Source organism: Boleophthalmus pectinirostris, unplaced genomic scaffold (genome assembly GCF_026225935.1).
Source record: "Boleophthalmus pectinirostris isolate CB_2022bp ecotype Guang Dong unplaced genomic scaffold, ASM2622593v1 HiC_scaffold_21, whole genome shotgun sequence".
Taxonomy (NCBI): domain Eukaryota; kingdom Metazoa; phylum Chordata; class Actinopteri; order Gobiiformes; family Gobiidae; genus Boleophthalmus; species Boleophthalmus pectinirostris.
Genome location: NW_026571175.1, coordinates 33,664,118 through 33,680,184, shown reverse-complemented (window position 1 = coordinate 33,680,184; position 16,067 = coordinate 33,664,118). Strand labels below are relative to the sequence as shown.

Genomic DNA, 16,067 nt, shown 5'->3' with positions numbered 1-16,067 from the left:
AAAATGTAATTCAAAAATGCGTATGCTTCAATTTGTTTATGTTTTAATAAAATGCAAGTCAATACTAGTAAAAAAAAAAAAAAGTTGTAGTAAACAGTGAAACATTTAGTATTGAAGGCACTAAAAAGTTTTAAGCTTTGTGTACTATTTGTTTTGTTGAAAAATGTGAAAAATTAAAAATATTAAGTACAAGCTCCTTAAACCTTTAGACCTTTAGGGTATGTACTACTTAAAGACAGACAATTTGTTAACTTACAAAATTGACCTTAAACTTTTAGGGCGTGTGCTGCCTGAAGATAAACAGTTTGTTAACGCAAAAACTGCATTTTTTTTGTACTCAGTTGTTTTTATGTTACCAGTTTCATACTTTTTTTTGAGTCGTCTTAACTTCTCAGATTTTACAGTGTAGAAAAGTTACACAGTGCATCTTTAAAGGCCCAATATCAGAGCCAAGATGTTCTGAGTATCTTTCAACGCTCATAAACCTTTAGGCCGTTGGTTGTATCGTACGTGGAGATGAATGGAGCAATATTCAGATCGGAAACTGCTTCTATTAAAAACCAATACTTTTGAGACAGATATTCTTGTATGAGTAATGTCCCGAAGCATTTGGGGGATTTTTATTTTTGTAGTTTTGTCGCGGTACTTACTGTTGCCTCTAAGAAACGGGATTATTAAAGGGTGACGTCACGACTCCGGTGGAATTCTAATCTCATTGAGTATAATGGTGTTTTGGCTCATTATATCCTGCCCTGGGGTTTTATACAATGCTCCTCTATAATATTGCACTCTGCTTCCTCTGGCGATGTTTTACACACATGAATTATTATCTTTTTTTTAACTATCCAGGCCAGAAGAAATAGTAATAGTCACACTTGTATAGTTTTATATATAGAGCGGAAAAGGTTTTGGTGTCTGATTTAAGATGGAAGCTGGAATAAGTGTGTCATTCGTTCATTCGTTTTTCAATATAAAACCAAAAATAAGAAAATGAAAAAACAACAGTTTTCTTTATTATTTGTCTCTAAAACCAAAATGAAAAAAACTGATAATGATTCGTTTTTTAAACAAATTTTCTTCCATACGTAACAACATTATAACTTGACTTAAAGCTCAAAAGAGTCAATTCTGTGTGATATAAAACCTTTAACAGCATTTAATTTTACAAAACAACAACAAAACGTGAGGAAGGTTTGAACGCTTAAGTTAAATGTGACATCCCAGTGAATCTGTGAGTCATTCCTTCATTTGTTTTTAATATAAAACAAAAAATAGCAAAACGAAAAAACTACGATTTTCTTCATTATTTGTCTCCAAAACCAAAATGAAAAAAACTGATAATGATTCGTTTTTTCAGTTTTCGAATTTGTGTTTAAATGAAGAATGGAAAAAACGGATAACGGCCGTTTCCCGTTTACGTGACTTCCGTGACTGCGATGTCGGACTTTTGCACCGCGTACGGACTGAACCAGGACTGATCCAGGTCTAAGACCAGACCGAGACCAGACCGAGACTGAGATTAGAACTGAAACTGGGACCAGACCGAGACTGAGACCGAGACCAGACCGAGACCAGTCCGAGACTGAGATCAGAACTGAGATCAGACAGAGACTGAGACCAGACCAGGACCAGAGTGGGACTGAGACCAAAACCAGACCGGGACCAGGCTGGGACTGAGACTGAGACCAGGCCGGGACCAGACCAGAGGCTCAGAGCCCACAGCAGGGCCGCAGCTCGAAGCTGAGGCTCAGAGTCCAAGCTCGGAGTCCGCTCTGGTCCCACTCTGGTCTCGGTCTCAGTCCCGGTCTGGTCCTGGACCTGGATCAGTCCTGGGTCAGTCCATGTGCAGCGCAAAAGTTCGGCATCGCAGTCACAGAAGTCACGTAAACGGGAAACGGCCGTTATCCGTTTTTTCCATTCTTCATTTAAACACAAAATTGAAAACTGAAAAAAAAAAAAAAAAACGAATCATTATCAGTTTTTTTCATTTTGGTTTTGGAGACAAATAATGAAGAAAATCGTTGTTTTTTCGTTTTGCTGTTTTTTGTTTTATATTAAAAACAAATGAACGAATGACTCACAGATTCACTGGGATGTCACATTTAACTTAAGCGTTCAAACCTTCCTCACGTTTTGTTGTTGTTTTGTAAAATTAAATGCTGTTAAAGGTTTTATATCACACAGAATTGACTCTTTTGAGCTTTAAGTCAAGTTATAATGTTGTTACGTATGGAAGAAAATTTGTTTAATCAGATTTTGAATTTTAAATGCCGTTGAATTTCTCACTTTGAATTTTTTAACTCTGAAAAAACACGTTTGACTAATTTTTATTCTGAATTTTTGTCGCGTTAGTGTTTAAATATTTTCAAGCCCTCAAATTCAACAGTCAAAATTCAGAGTGTAAAATTCACAGTGAAAAAAATTCGCAGGAAAGATCCAAGACGCTGAGGCAGAAGCATCGATCCAAAGTGATCCGATCTAATTTAGTAACGAACAGGAAATGGAGCAGTGAAGTGATCTGATTGGTCAGAACTAGCCTCATCAAAACCTCAAACCCCGCCCACAGATGAGAAAATATCTGTGCTGAAATTTAAAAGATGACATTTTTATTTTGAATTTAAAACGTATTGGAAAAACTATACTTATTTCAGCAATTAAAATTTAAAATAAAAATAATTCAGTCATCTTTTTTCAGAGTTAAAAAATTCAAGTGAGAAATTCAAAATCGAGAACAGACCTGGAGATGTGTTTTGTTTCATTCACACATGTTTGAGTATTGTTTTATTGTTAGTTTGTCCACATCTCCAAAGCTCTAAACGCTCTGTTCCACTTTGTGATGTCATGAAGAGGTAGTTTTCAAGTAAACAGGTGCATTAGACCTTTTATTCAGTAGAGATTGGTAATGATTCTTGTGAAGGTGTGCGAGCTTCCTGTTTAGACTTTTTTCACCGCGGCCGGAAGTGTCCCGCTGTAGTTTTGAAGAATGTCTGGTTAATGGTTTTCTGTGGCAAAACGTGTGTGTAAATGTGTGTCGTATTTTCCGCCAGCTTCATAAATCTGCCCCATCACCAAATCTTCATCTATCAAGGTAAGAAAGACGAAAACTTAAAGGTTGTATAGAGGATTTACCAAGGAACGAGAAATCCAGCGACTGTTTGTCCTTTTTCAAATGTTGCGCATGTGTGAAACCACCCCCCCTCCCCTACAGCTCCTACGTAGAAACGCCTCCTCCCGCCTCCTCTTTACGCCAGAAACAGGTTTGTTTACAGCCGGTGAACTGCACATGACTTGTAAACAACTAACTACAGTGTTGGTTAGGCAAGACGGAGAAGTGAGGAGCGGGGGGAGAGTGGATCGGGCAGCGGGGACAGGAGTAGGAAAGGGGGAGCAGAGAAGGTTGCGCGGAGATTCAGTGCGAATGAACTAGCTACAACACGCAGCAGCAAGCGGACTCTTTCTTTGCCTTGAAAATGACGTTTTCAGACATAGGATATCACTTTCGTGTCCTGAAAAACGTTTGTCTCGCTCTTGGAAATAAAGTACGTTTTCATAATAAGTAATTTGGCGACCAGTGCGTCAGTCTTTAGACCCTGCGTCTGCTTCAGTCGCGCCATCGCTGGAATGAATCTACAAGAATCACCTTAGTTTGGCTTCGCTGCTTTTCCCCTTGTCTTCTTCTTTCAGCGACCTCAAAAACGGACTTTCTTTTGCGGCGAACTGCTCCTGGATTCTTGTCGCCATTGCAACAAACTTTGTGCGAACTGCGAGGAAGATATAGGTCAAAAAAAGCCGCTAAGAACTGTTGCGTTGGTGGAGTAAACAGCGTCTGTGCGTCTTGCGTCTGTGGACTGCGTGACAGTCGTACGTAAACCACGTACCGGCGGCGCAGGCAAGTCAGTTACACTAGAAACGTAGGGAGTTTGATTGACAGCCTGTCAGCTCACAGATAACGAGGCAGTGTCGTTATCTATTGGCAAATGTTTAGCCCCACCACGTCCAGAGTTGATTAATTTTTATTCTCTTTTTTTTGGTCATCATAATTACAAGGCTACTGCACCTCTATAATCTATCATTGACAATTTGAAACAAAAAAAATCCTCCATACAACCTTTAAATCAGAACAACGATGAAGCATTAGTGAACTACTTCTGAGCAAAACTAATGTTATGTAATGAATAAAACAAGAGTCATTTGTTAACTTAGACTGATTCTAGAATTAAAATTTAAAAATCGATATCATGATTTAGATCAGGTGTGTCAAACTCATTTTGGTCCGGGGGCCGTATCCAACCGACTTTGATCCCAAAGGGGCCGGATCAGAAAACTCATGTCATATAAACCCCAAAAAATAACAATAAGTTCAAATATTTGTGCAGAGAAACACAAATCTATTACAGAAATCTTTTTTAATTGATGAACTCTTTCTTTTACAAAATATTCTAATATTATGAACAACCTGAAACTTTAAGAAAAATGCAATTTCAACACAATGTTTTAACATTAACTTGTTTGCAAATAGGAATAAGTCAATTTTTGTTGTAAAATCCTGCACTCGGCTCCACTTTTCTCATGTTGGACATTTTTCTGATGAGGGTGTCACGGTCAACAGTCAAAACGATCGTCCTTTAAGAGCGTTTGGAAAGAGACAAGTCTTCATTTGTGCTGCTCTGGTGGGAGGGGCCACGTACAGAGACGCTGGAGACGCTGCTATGATAAACACCACAGAAAATTACCAATATTTTAATAGAAAATATAATTAAAATATTGTAGTAGAAAATCAGCCCAAGGGTCACATTAAAGGTCTTGGAGGGCCGGATCTGGCCCCCGGGCCTTATGTTTGACACCTGTGATGTAGATATTAGCACAGACAAAGAGATTTGTCCAGTTAAAATGATCAACATTTCTAGTGAATGTGCTATGTATTTTTTTTAACTTTTATTTTACTGTTCCTTGCATTTGACTTTTATTTTGCTGTTTCTTGCACTTGCTTCTCGAAAAGAACTTTGGTGTTTGTTTTTGGTTTCATTTGAGACATCTCTAGTAAACCATAATGTTATTTTTGCTCAGTAGTTCACTAAAGCGTCGTCGTCGTTCTCTTTTTAAGTTTTCGTCTTTCTTACTTTGATAGTTGTGGATAAATTCTTGATGTTAGAATGTTTATTCTTTGTGGACCTTGTTGGATGAAGATTCCGTGACTGCGATGCCGAACTGAGCCAGGACTGAACCATGTCCGGGACCAGACCGGAACCAGACCGGGACTGAGACCGGGACTGAGACCAGGACTGAAAATGGTTTAGTCCTGTTTAAGTCCAGGTTCAGTCCTGGTTCAGTCCGGCATCGCACTGAGACTGGAACCAGACCAGGACTTAGACCGGGGCTGACACCGGGACCAGACTGGGACCAGACCAGGACTAAAAATGGTTTAGTCCTGTTTTAGTCCAGGTTCAGTCCTGGTTCAGTCCGGCATCACAGTCACGAAAGTCCCGTAAACGAGAAACGTCCATTATCCATTTTTTTTTTTCCATTTTTCATTTAAACACAAAATCAAAACCTGAAATCTATTTTTTTCATTTTAATTTTGAAGACAAATAATGAAGAAAATAGCTTTTTTTTTTTTTTTTCATTTTCATATTTTTGGTTTTATTTTAAAAACAAACAAACGAACAACACACGGATTTGTTTATATAGCTTCATTTAAAACACCAACAAGTGACATTTAACGCGTTACACTTTTATTCCACTGTCAACACAATCATCACACACACACTTTATTCGTTGTGATTCAGACTTGTCAATGTGTGTGAAGTGTCTTGCCCGAGGACACTGTTGCTCAGCTTCTTTCAGTGCACAAAAAAAAAAACAAAAAAAAAAAACACCAATCACTGTAATGAAAGAGCCGGGCCACGTTCTCCGACATGAACAGATTATTGAAAATGACTCGAGGAATTTGACTCAGCTGAAGCGTGTCATGAAGCCCGGCTTAGTTTGAATACAAAGTCATCACGGTTTGTTATGGCTCCGCCGCCGCCGCCGCCGCCGCTCTTCAACTTCAACTTCAACTTCAACCGCCGCTAAATCTGCCGCTTCAAATATTTATTCATACCAAACTTTTTATAACAAGTCTCGTTTCGATTGGCCTGTCACCGTAACACATTTTGAAGCGCTATTTTATTACATTTTTATTTAACGACGAACTTGAAATCTTGCATTTATGGGAATCAGAATGAATTAATTCCGACAGTGGCTATTTTCATTATAAGGAGACGCTGTTAATGATGAATTATTGTTGTGTAAATAGTTTCCTTAATGTGTTTTGTACCTGCCCAGGGACTCCAGATGATAAGTAGTTTGTAGCTAAATCTGGCACAGAGCGTCTTTTCTCTCCGAGTTTAATGATTTCTGTGCACTGTCCTTGTTTTAGGTAAATAAATTAATTAATTATAATGCTGAAGTAAATATAGGCAGTGTTGGGGTTGGGTATCATTAAGAAGTTGCCGATACGATACATATCTCGATACAGTGCACTTTCAATTTGATACGATATATTTCAAATCGATTCGATACGGTTCAATAAAAAATAAAGTCTAAATCGTGGCTGTGATACTAAAAGTCTTTGTTAAACCATTTCTTGTGCAAAGTTCATATGAAACACAAACATTTTAATCAACAAAACAGTAAAAATGACAAATGTGTCGCATAAATGAGTTTCCTTTCACTCCACAAGCAACAAAACTGTAGCTGTAACAAAATAATTTAGTAAAACACACCTAAAAATACTCTTGGCGATATATCGATACAGTAGCCCACGATATCGATATTGTATCATCACATTAAACGATACGATATATCAATATTCCGATATTTTTGCACACCCTTAGTAACAGATTACATGTACCAGAGTTATGTAATCAGAGTACAAATTATGAGTAACTGTATTCAGTTACAGTTACTTCAGTGTTTCAGTGAGAGGTAATAACCATCGGTGTTCATGTATTATCTTGGAAAAGGAAATGGGGGGCAGATAACATAAGACTTTTTTCTTCTTTCTGCTCCTTTTCATTCATTTCTTGTGTGTCTGATGTTGTCACACTGTCGATGCTTTTTTATACTTTATGAAATAAACAAATAAATAAAAATAAATAAATAAATAATTGGATTACAGTTACTCTGTTGAAATAAATGGATTACATGGCGGTATGTTCCTGTTTTCACATTTTGGGGCTATATTCCTTTTTTTTTTTTTTTTTTTTTTTACGGTAATTCCACTCATTGCCGGACACTAAAACAGGTCTAAACCAGGTCTAAACCAGGACTAAACCAGGACTAAACCAGGACTAAACCAGGACTAAACCAGGACTAAACCAGGTCTAAACCAGGACTAAAGCAGGACTAAACCAGGACTAAAACAGGTCTAAACTATGTCTAAAGCAGGACTAAAGCAGGTCTAAACCAGGTAAACCAGGTAAACCAGGTAAACCAGGACTAAAGCAGACTAAACCAGGACTAAAACTAAACTATGTCTAAACAGAAACCAGGTCTAAACCAGGTCTAAACCAGGTCTAAACTAAAGGACTAAAGCAGGACTAAACTCTAAACCAGGTCTAAACCAGGTCTAAACCAGGTCTAAACCAGGTCTAAACCAGGACTAAACCAGGACTAAAGCAGGACTAAAGCAGGACTAAAACAGGTCTAAACTATGTCTAAAGCAGGACTAAAACCAGGTCTAAACCAGGTCTAAACCAGGTCTAAACCAGGTCTAAACCAGGACTAAAGCAGGACTAAACCAGGACTAAACCAGGTCTAAACCAGGTCTAAAGTAGGTCTAAACTAGCACTAAACCAGGTCTAAAACAGGATTTAACAGGACTAAATCCTGCTGTGTGAACGTGTCTCCTCGTCTTTTATCAATAATATTTTTATTTGGTTCAGTAAAGTCTGGACTTTTTATTTTCTTTTATCAGACAAAATTTCTCATGTGAAGATTTCCTCGTCTTTGCTTCTCTACAGCAAATCAAGTAATCCAAAGTATTCAGATTACATTACTCACTTTAAGTAATTTAATGGATTACGTTACAAACTACATTTTGGTGTGTGTAATCTGTAATCTGTAGGGGATTACATTTTAAAAGTCACCTTCCCAACACTGAATATTAATAATAAGGGATAAGACTGAAACAAATTTATGACACTGACACAAAAAAACAACAGCAGATTTAAACCACAAAAACTATTCCAAATCTACAATATCGTTAAAAAAACATGAACTGCAATAAATAATTTATAGTTATTAATTCAACCTTTTACAACTTACCTCATGCTTTCAGAGTAGGAGTGTGCAAATATATCAAAATATCAATATATCGTATCGTTTAATGTGATGATACAGTATCGATATCATGGGCTGCTGTATCGATATATCGCCAAGAGTGATTTTTTTGGTGTATTTTACTAAATTATTTTGTTACAGTGATACAGTTTAGTTTTTTGTTTAGTAGAAGGAAAATCTTTTATGCAACACATTCGACATATTCACTGTTTTGAGAATTAAAATGTGCGTGTTTCGGGGATGTAACAACAACCGAAATATCGTCGATATCGTATCGTCAGAGTTCTCACAAGAAAATCGTGGACCATCGCAATATATCGAATTACAAGTCTCGAACTGTTATTTCTACTTGTGCACTGAAATGGAGCAAAGGATCATGGTCTATGTAGTTCCCTCTGTCTTTTTTTAAAACTATTTCTGCATCATAACTCTTCATTTAAGCCACAGGTGTCAAACATAAGGCCCGGGGGCCAGATCCGGCCCTCCAAGACCTTTAATGTGGCCCTCGGCTGATTTTCTACTAGAATATTTTAATTATATTTTCTATTAAAATATTGTTAATTTTCTGTGGTGTTTATCATATCAGCGTCTCAAGCGTCTCTGTACGTGGCCCCTCCCACCAGAGCAGCACAAATGAAGACTTGTCTCTTTCCAAACGCTCTTAAAGGACGATCGTTTTGACTGTTGACCGTGACACCCTCATCAGAAAAATGTCCAACATGAGAAAAGTGGAGCCGAGTGCAGGATTTTACAACAAAAATTGGCTTATTCATATTTGCAAACAAGTTCATGTTAAAACATTGTGTTGAAATTACATTTTTCTTAAAGTTTCAGGTTGTTCATAATATTATAATATTTTGTAAAAGAAAGAGTTCATCAATTAAAAAAGATTTCTGTAATAGATTTGTGTTTCTCTGCACAAATATTTGAACTTATTGTTATTTTTGGGGTTTATATGACATGAGTTTTCTGATCCGGCCCCTTTGGGATCAAAATAGGTTGGATACGGCCCCCGGACCAAAATGAGTTTGACACTCCTGATTTAAGCAAAGACACTTGTGATTCGATATATTGTGACGGTCCACGACATTATTGTGCGAACTCTGACGATACGACATCACGATATTTTGGTTATTTTTACGTCTGTATTGAATCGGTTCGAAATGTGTTGTGTTAAACCAAAAGCTCACTGGTGGCAATTACTCACCGCAGTGTTCCGAATCCGCTCCGACCGCCGCAGGCCTCGTTGAGCTTCATTTGACTGGAGCCGAGCGCTGCGTTCGACGTCGCGTTCCCTCCGTCGGCGTCTTTCTGGAGTCTGTGTTCGTACGTCACTGATGCGGCAGCGTTGAACCACATTATGTTTCTGTTCTGCTTTAAAACGGGCTGACAGTATGAGACCGACAACAAAACCCGTGACACGTCTCCTCACGTAACCCGGTCATAAGCGTTTAAGAACACTCCGCCGCGCTCTGCTCCTGTCTGCTCCTGTCTGCTCCTGTCTGCTCCTGTCTGCTCCTGTCTGCTCCTGTCTTTACTCCTGTCTTTACTCCTGTCTTTGCTTCTGTCTCTGCTCCTGTTTGCTCCTTTCTCTGTTCTGGTCTGCTCCTGATTCCTTCTTTCTCCTCCTGTTTGCTGCTGGCTGTTCCTGTCTTTGCTCCTGTCTGCTCCTGTCTGCACCTGCCCGCTCCTGTCTGCACCTGCCTGCACCTGTCCGCTCCCGTCTGCTCCTTTGCTCCTGTATCATCCAGTCTCCTCCTGTCCCTGCTCCTGCTTGCTTCTTTCTCCTTCTGTCTTCTCATGTTCACCCCTACCTGCTCCTGTCTGCTCCTGTCTGCTCCTGTCTCCTCCAGTCTGCTCCTTCGCTTCTGTTTCCTTCGGTGTCCTCCTTTCCCTTCTCCTGCGAGCTCCTTTCTCCTCCTGTCTTCTCAGGCCCACTCTTGTCTGCTCCTGTCTGCACCTGCCCGCTTCCTGTCCACTCCTGTCTCCTCCTGTCTGCACCTGTCCGCTCCTTCACTTCTGTCTCCTTCAGTCTCCTCCTGCTCCTGCTCCTTTCTCCTCCTGTCTTCTCATGTCCGCACCTGTCCCCTCCTGTCTGCACCTGCCCGCTCCTGTTTACTCCTGTCTACTGCTCCTGTCTGCTCCTGCCCTCACCTGTCTGCTCCTGTTCGTTCCTGTCTCCTCCTGTCCGCTCCTGTCCATGTCTCCTCCTGTCTGCTCTTGCCTGCTCCTGCTCACTCCTGTCCGCACCTGCCAGCACCTGTCTGTACCTGTCCCCTTCTGTCTGCACCTGCGCGCTCCTGTCAGCTCCTGTTCGCTCCTGTCCGTCTGTTCCTCCACTCCTGCCTACACCTCCTCCAGTCTCCTCCTTTCTCCTCCTGTTTGCTCCCGCCTGCTCCTGCACGCTCCTGTCTGCACCTGCCTGCTCCTGCCTGCTCCTGTCTGCTCCTGCCTGCTCCTGTCTGCTCTTGGCTGCTCCTGCCTGCTCCTGTCTGCCCCTGTTCCCTCCTGTCTGTCTGTTCCTGTCCATGTCTCCTCCAGTCTCCTCCTTTCCCCTCCTGTCTGCCCCTTGCTTGCTCCTGTCTACACCTTCCTGCTCCTGTCTGCACCTGCGCGCTCCTGTCAGCTCCTGTCTGTCTGTTCCTGTCCGCTCCTGTTCACGTGTCCCCCTTTCTCCTCTTTTTTCTCCTTCTGTCTGCTCTCACCTGCTCCCGTCTGCTCCTGCCTGCTCCTGTCTACTCTCACCTGCACCTGCCCGCTCCTGTCTGCTCCTGTCTGCTCCTGCCCGCTCCTGTCTGCTCCCGTTCACTCCAGTCTGCTCCTGTCAGCTCCTGTCTACTGGTCCTGTCCGCTCCTCCAGGCTCCTCTTTTCTCCTCCTTTCTACTTGTGTCTACGTCTGTTTGCTCCTGTCCACCCCGGCCTGCACCTGTCACCGCTCCTGTCACCGCTCCTGTCACCGCTCCTGTCACCGCTCCTGTCTCTGCTCCTGTCTCTGCTCCTGTCACCGCTCCTGTCTCCGCTCCTGTCTCTGCTCCTGTCACCGCTCTCATCTCCGCTCCTGTCCACCCCTGTCGTCGGCGTGTCACGGAAACATAAACACGGTGGCGCGGCGAGGTGCTTGTTACGGGGTTAAACGGGCGCCTCGTGTGCTTGTCGGCGATTAGCGCGGGGCTGTAATCGGCGCTTTGATAACGCTCACTTTTGAAGGCGGAGCGGTGCATTATGGGACGCGGAGCCGCAGCTGTCAGGGCGTCCACAAACGCGTCGACGGGCCCCACGACCGACGCTAAATATACACAAAGAAAATCACTCCATATGTGTCGTAACGTGCACTGCGCTGTTAGAAAGATTTATGCTGCGTGTTTAAGTCTGTGTCCTGGTTTGATCCTGGTTTAGTCCTGGTCTAGACCGGGTTTAGTCCTGGTCTAGTCCTAGGTTTAGTGAGGCCTGTCGAGATAATGGCGATATATATTATGTTAATTGTTCGATAAATTAAAGCTGGAGCCTGGGGCAGAGTTATATTTTCATTTTCTTTGCAGTAAAAGGGCTGGACCAGGTCGAATCCAAGGCTGGTTTAGTCCAAGTTCAGTCCTGGTTCAGCCCCGGTTTAGTCTTGGTTAAGTCCAGGTTTAGCTCTGCTTTAGTCCTAGTTTAGTCCTGGTTTATCCCTGTTATAGTTCTGGTTTACTCAGGGTTTAGTCCTGATTTAGTTGTGGTTTAGTTCTGGTTTAGCCCCAGTTTAGCTCTGGTTTATCCTTGGTTTAGTCCTGGTTCAATCCAGGTTTAGCGCTGCTTTAGTCCTAGTTTAGACCTGGTTTAATCCAGGTTTAGCCATGGTTTAGTTCTTAGTTAGACTTTTTTAGTCTTGGTTTGGTCCTGATTTAGTCTTGGTTTAGTTGTGGTTTAGCTCTCCAGGTTTAATCCTGCTTTAGTCCTTGTTTCACCCTAGTTTAGCTCTGGTTTATCCTTAGTTTAGTCTTGGTTTAGTCCTGGTCTAGTCCTGGATTAACTCTGCTTTAGTCCTGGTTTAGCTCTGGTTTCACCTTTGGTTTAGTCCTGATTTAGTCTTGATTTAGAACTGCTTTGGCCCGTGCTTAGTCCTGGTTCAATCCAGGTTTAGCACTGCTTTAGTCCTAGTTTAGTCCTGGTTTAGCCCTGCTATAATCCTGGTGTACTCCTGATTTGGTCCTGGTTTAATCCTGGTTTAGTCCAGGTTCAGACCTGGTGTAATTCCAGTTTAGTCCAGGTTCAACCCTGATTTAGACTCGTTTTAGCCCCGGTTCAGTCCTGGTTTAGTCCTGGTTCAGTCCTGGTTTAGTCCTGGTTCAGTCCTGGTTTAGTCCTGGTTCAGTCCTGGTTTAGTCCTGGTTCAGTCCTGGTTTACTCCTGGATTATCTCTGCTTTTGCTGCAGTTTATCTGTGGTTTAGTCCTGCTTTACTCCATATTTAGTCCTGATTTAGCCCTGGTTTAGTCCTGGTTTAGTCTTGGTTAAGTCCAGTTTTAGTTCTGCTTTAGTCCAAGTTTAGTCCTGGTTTATCCCTGCCATAATTCTGATTTAGTTCTGATTTAGCCCCAGTTTAGCGCTGGTTTAGTCCTGATTTCACCTTTGGCTTAGTCCTGGTTTAGACCTGCTTTAGCCCTGCTATAGTCCTGGTTTACTCCTGATTTGGTCCTGGTTTAGTCCTGTTTTAGTTGTGGGTTAATCCTGGTTTAGTCCAGGTTCAGCTCTGATTTTGTGCTGTTTTATCTCCTGGTTTGGTCCTGGATTAGTCCTGGTTCAGACCGGGTTTAATCCTGGTTTAGTCCTTGATTACCGCTGCTTTTGCCCTAGTTTATCTCTGGTTTAGTCCTGGTTTAGTCCTGGTTTAGTCTTGGTTTAGTTTACTCCAGCTCGTGTGTGGGTTCAGTGACAGCAGATACAGATGAGTAGAGAAATCCGCCCGTACGTCCCTGCTCCTTCGTGCTCCTTCGTTCTCCTTCGTTCTCCTTCGTTCTCCTTCGTGCTCCTTCGTTCTCCTTCGTTCTCTTCTTCGTCTTCGTTCCTTCGTGCTCCTTCGTTCTTCTTCGTTCTCCTTCGTGCTCCTTCGTTCTCCTTCGTGCTCCTTCGTTCTCCTTCGTTCTCCTTCGTTCTCCTTCGTTCTCCTTCGTTCCTTCGTTCTCCTTCGTTCTCCTTCTCCTTCGTTCTCCTTCGTTCTCCTTCGTGCTCCTTCGTTCTCCTTCGTTCTCCTTCGTGCTCCTTCGTGCTCCTTCGTTCTCCTTCGTGCTCCTTCGTGCTCCTTCGTGCTCCTTCGTGCTCCTTCGTGCTCCTTCGTTCTCCTTCGTGCTCCTTCGTTCTCCTTCGTGCTCCTTCGTGCTCCTTCGTGCTCCTTCCTTCGCTGCTCCTTCGTTCTGCTCCTTCGTTCTCCTTCGTTCTTCTCGTTCTCCTTCGTTCTCTTCTTCGTGCTCCTTCGTTCTCCTTCGTGCTCCTTCGTGCTCCTTCGTTCTCCTTCGTGCTCCTTCGTGTGCTCCTTCGTTCTCCTTCGTGCTCCTTCGTGTGCTCCTTCGTTCTCCTTCGTTCTCCTTCGTTGCTCTCCTTCGTCTCCTTCGTGCTCCTTCGTGCTCCTTCGTGCTCCTTCGTTCTCCTTCGTTCTCCTTCGTTCTCCTTCGTTCCTCGTCTCCTCGTTCTCCTTCGTTCTCCTTCTTCGTGCTCCTTCCTCCTTCGTTCCTTCGTTCTCTTCGTTCTCTTCGTGCTTCGTTCTCCTTCGTTCTCCTTCGTGCTCCTTCGTTCTCCTTCGTGCTCCTTCGTTCTCCTTCGTTCTCCTTCGTGCTCCTTCGTTCTCCTTCGTTCTCCTTCGTGCTCCTTCGTTCGTTCTCCTTCGTTCTCCTTCCTTCGTTCTCCTTCGTGCTCCTTCGTGCTCCTTCGTTCTCCTTCGTGCTCCTTCGTTCTCCTTCGTGCTCCTTCGTTCTCCTTCGTGCTCCTTCGTGCTCCTTCGTTCTCCTTCGTTCTCCTTCGTTCTCCTTCGTTCTCCTTCGTTCTCCTTCGTGCTCCTTCGTGCTCCTTCGTGCTCCTTCGTTCTCCTTCGTGCTCCTTCGTTCTCCTTCGTGCTCCTTCGTGCTCCTTCGTTCTCCTTCGTTCTCCTTCGTGCTCCTTCGTTCTCCTTCGTGCTCCTTCGTGCTTCTCCTTCGTTCTCCTTCGTGCTCCTTCGTGCTCCTTCGTTCTCCTTCGTGCTCCTTCGTGCTCCTTCGTGCTCCTTCGTTCTCCTTCGTGCTCCTTCGTTCTCCTTCGTGCTCCTCGTGCTCCTTCGTGCTCCTTCGTTCTCCTTCGTTCTCCTTCGTGCTCCTTCGTTCTCCTTCGTGCTCCTTCGTTCTCTTCGTGCTTCGTGCTCCTTCGTGCTCCTTCGTTCTCCTTCGTTCTCCTTCGTGCTCCTTCGTGTTCCTTCGTGCTTCGTGCTCCTTCGTGCTCCTTCGTGCTCCTTCGTGCTCCTTCGTGCTCCTTCCTTTCGTTCTCCTTCGTGCTCCTTCGTGCTCCTTCGTGCTCCTTCGTTCTCCTTCGTTCTCCTTCGTTCTCCTTCGTGCTCCTTCGTTCTCCTTCGTTCTCCTTCGTTCTCCTTCGTGCTCCTTCGTTCTCCTTCGTGCTCCTTCGTGCTCCTTCGTGTCTCTTCGTCTCCTCGTGCTCCTTCGTGCTCCTTCGTGCTCCTCTCTGCTCCTTCGTGCTCCTTCGTGCTCCTTCGTGCTCCTTCGTGTTCTCCTTCGTTCTCCTTCGTTCTCCTTCGTGCTCCTTCGTGCTCCTTCGTTCTCCTTCGTGCTCCTTCGTTCTCCTTCGTGCTCCTTCGTGCTCCTTCGTTCTCCTTCGTGCTCCTTCGTGCTCCTTCGTGCTCCTTCGTGCTCCTTCGTTCTCCTTCGTGCTCCTTCGTTCTCCTTCGTGCTCCTTCGTGCTCCTTCGTTCTCCTTCGTGCTCCTTCGTTCCTTCTGTGCTCCTTCGTTCTCCTTCGTGCTCCTTCGTGCTCCTTCGTCCTCCTTCGTGCTCCTTCGTTCTCCTTCGTTCTCCTTCGCTCCTTCGTTCTCCTTCGTGCTCCTTCGTGCTCCTTCGTGCTCTTAACTCCGCTGCTGCTGTGAGGCCGATTTCTCCAACAGGACTCATTATTGCAGCAGAACGTGGCTCTTCAAAAACAAACGATTTCTCTGAGCCGTTGCATCATTCTCCTTCAGTACCCGAGCTCCACGCCGTCCATTCTTACCTCAACGAGACTCGCATTCAGACACGGAAAATCACAAAATCCACTGTCCGAGTATAAAAAGACAGTATCTATACGTTTAAAATGAGTTTCAGAAAACATCGCAAACTTCTGTGGCTGCAAGATTCATCACTATACATAAAGTCTTTAAAAAATTGTAAACAAAAACTTTCAAAATTCCAGAACGTAGACAAAAATGAAGTAGAAAATGATGTGATTCCAATGGGAAAACTGGGATTAACCACAAAATATCTCAAAATATTTAAAAAATCAAGGCAAATTTGGCGAATCAAAACCTCTTGGAGCCGCTTTGAAAACATTTACAGTTGTTTTTTTACATTATTTGTTAAATTAAGATGAGATTATGATAAACAGTACGCATTTTTGACAAAGAAAATTAGACTTTTTGTATTTTTTTTTTTACTGGACAAATCCTTAGAGAAAAGTTGAATGCTCTACTGTTTATATTTTACACATTTCATCAAAAATTTTACTTTTTGTGAAGCTCATGTACAATTTTGAGGTT

General features: G+C 43.1%; 1 protein-coding gene across 1 annotated transcript in view; it reads left to right on the top strand.

Moving 5' to 3' along the window:
• The window catches only part of gabbr1b (gamma-aminobutyric acid (GABA) B receptor, 1b), a 654,324-nt gene that overhangs the window by 242,899 nt on the left and 395,358 nt on the right, over positions 1 to 16,067 (top strand). The window lies entirely within an intron of this gene.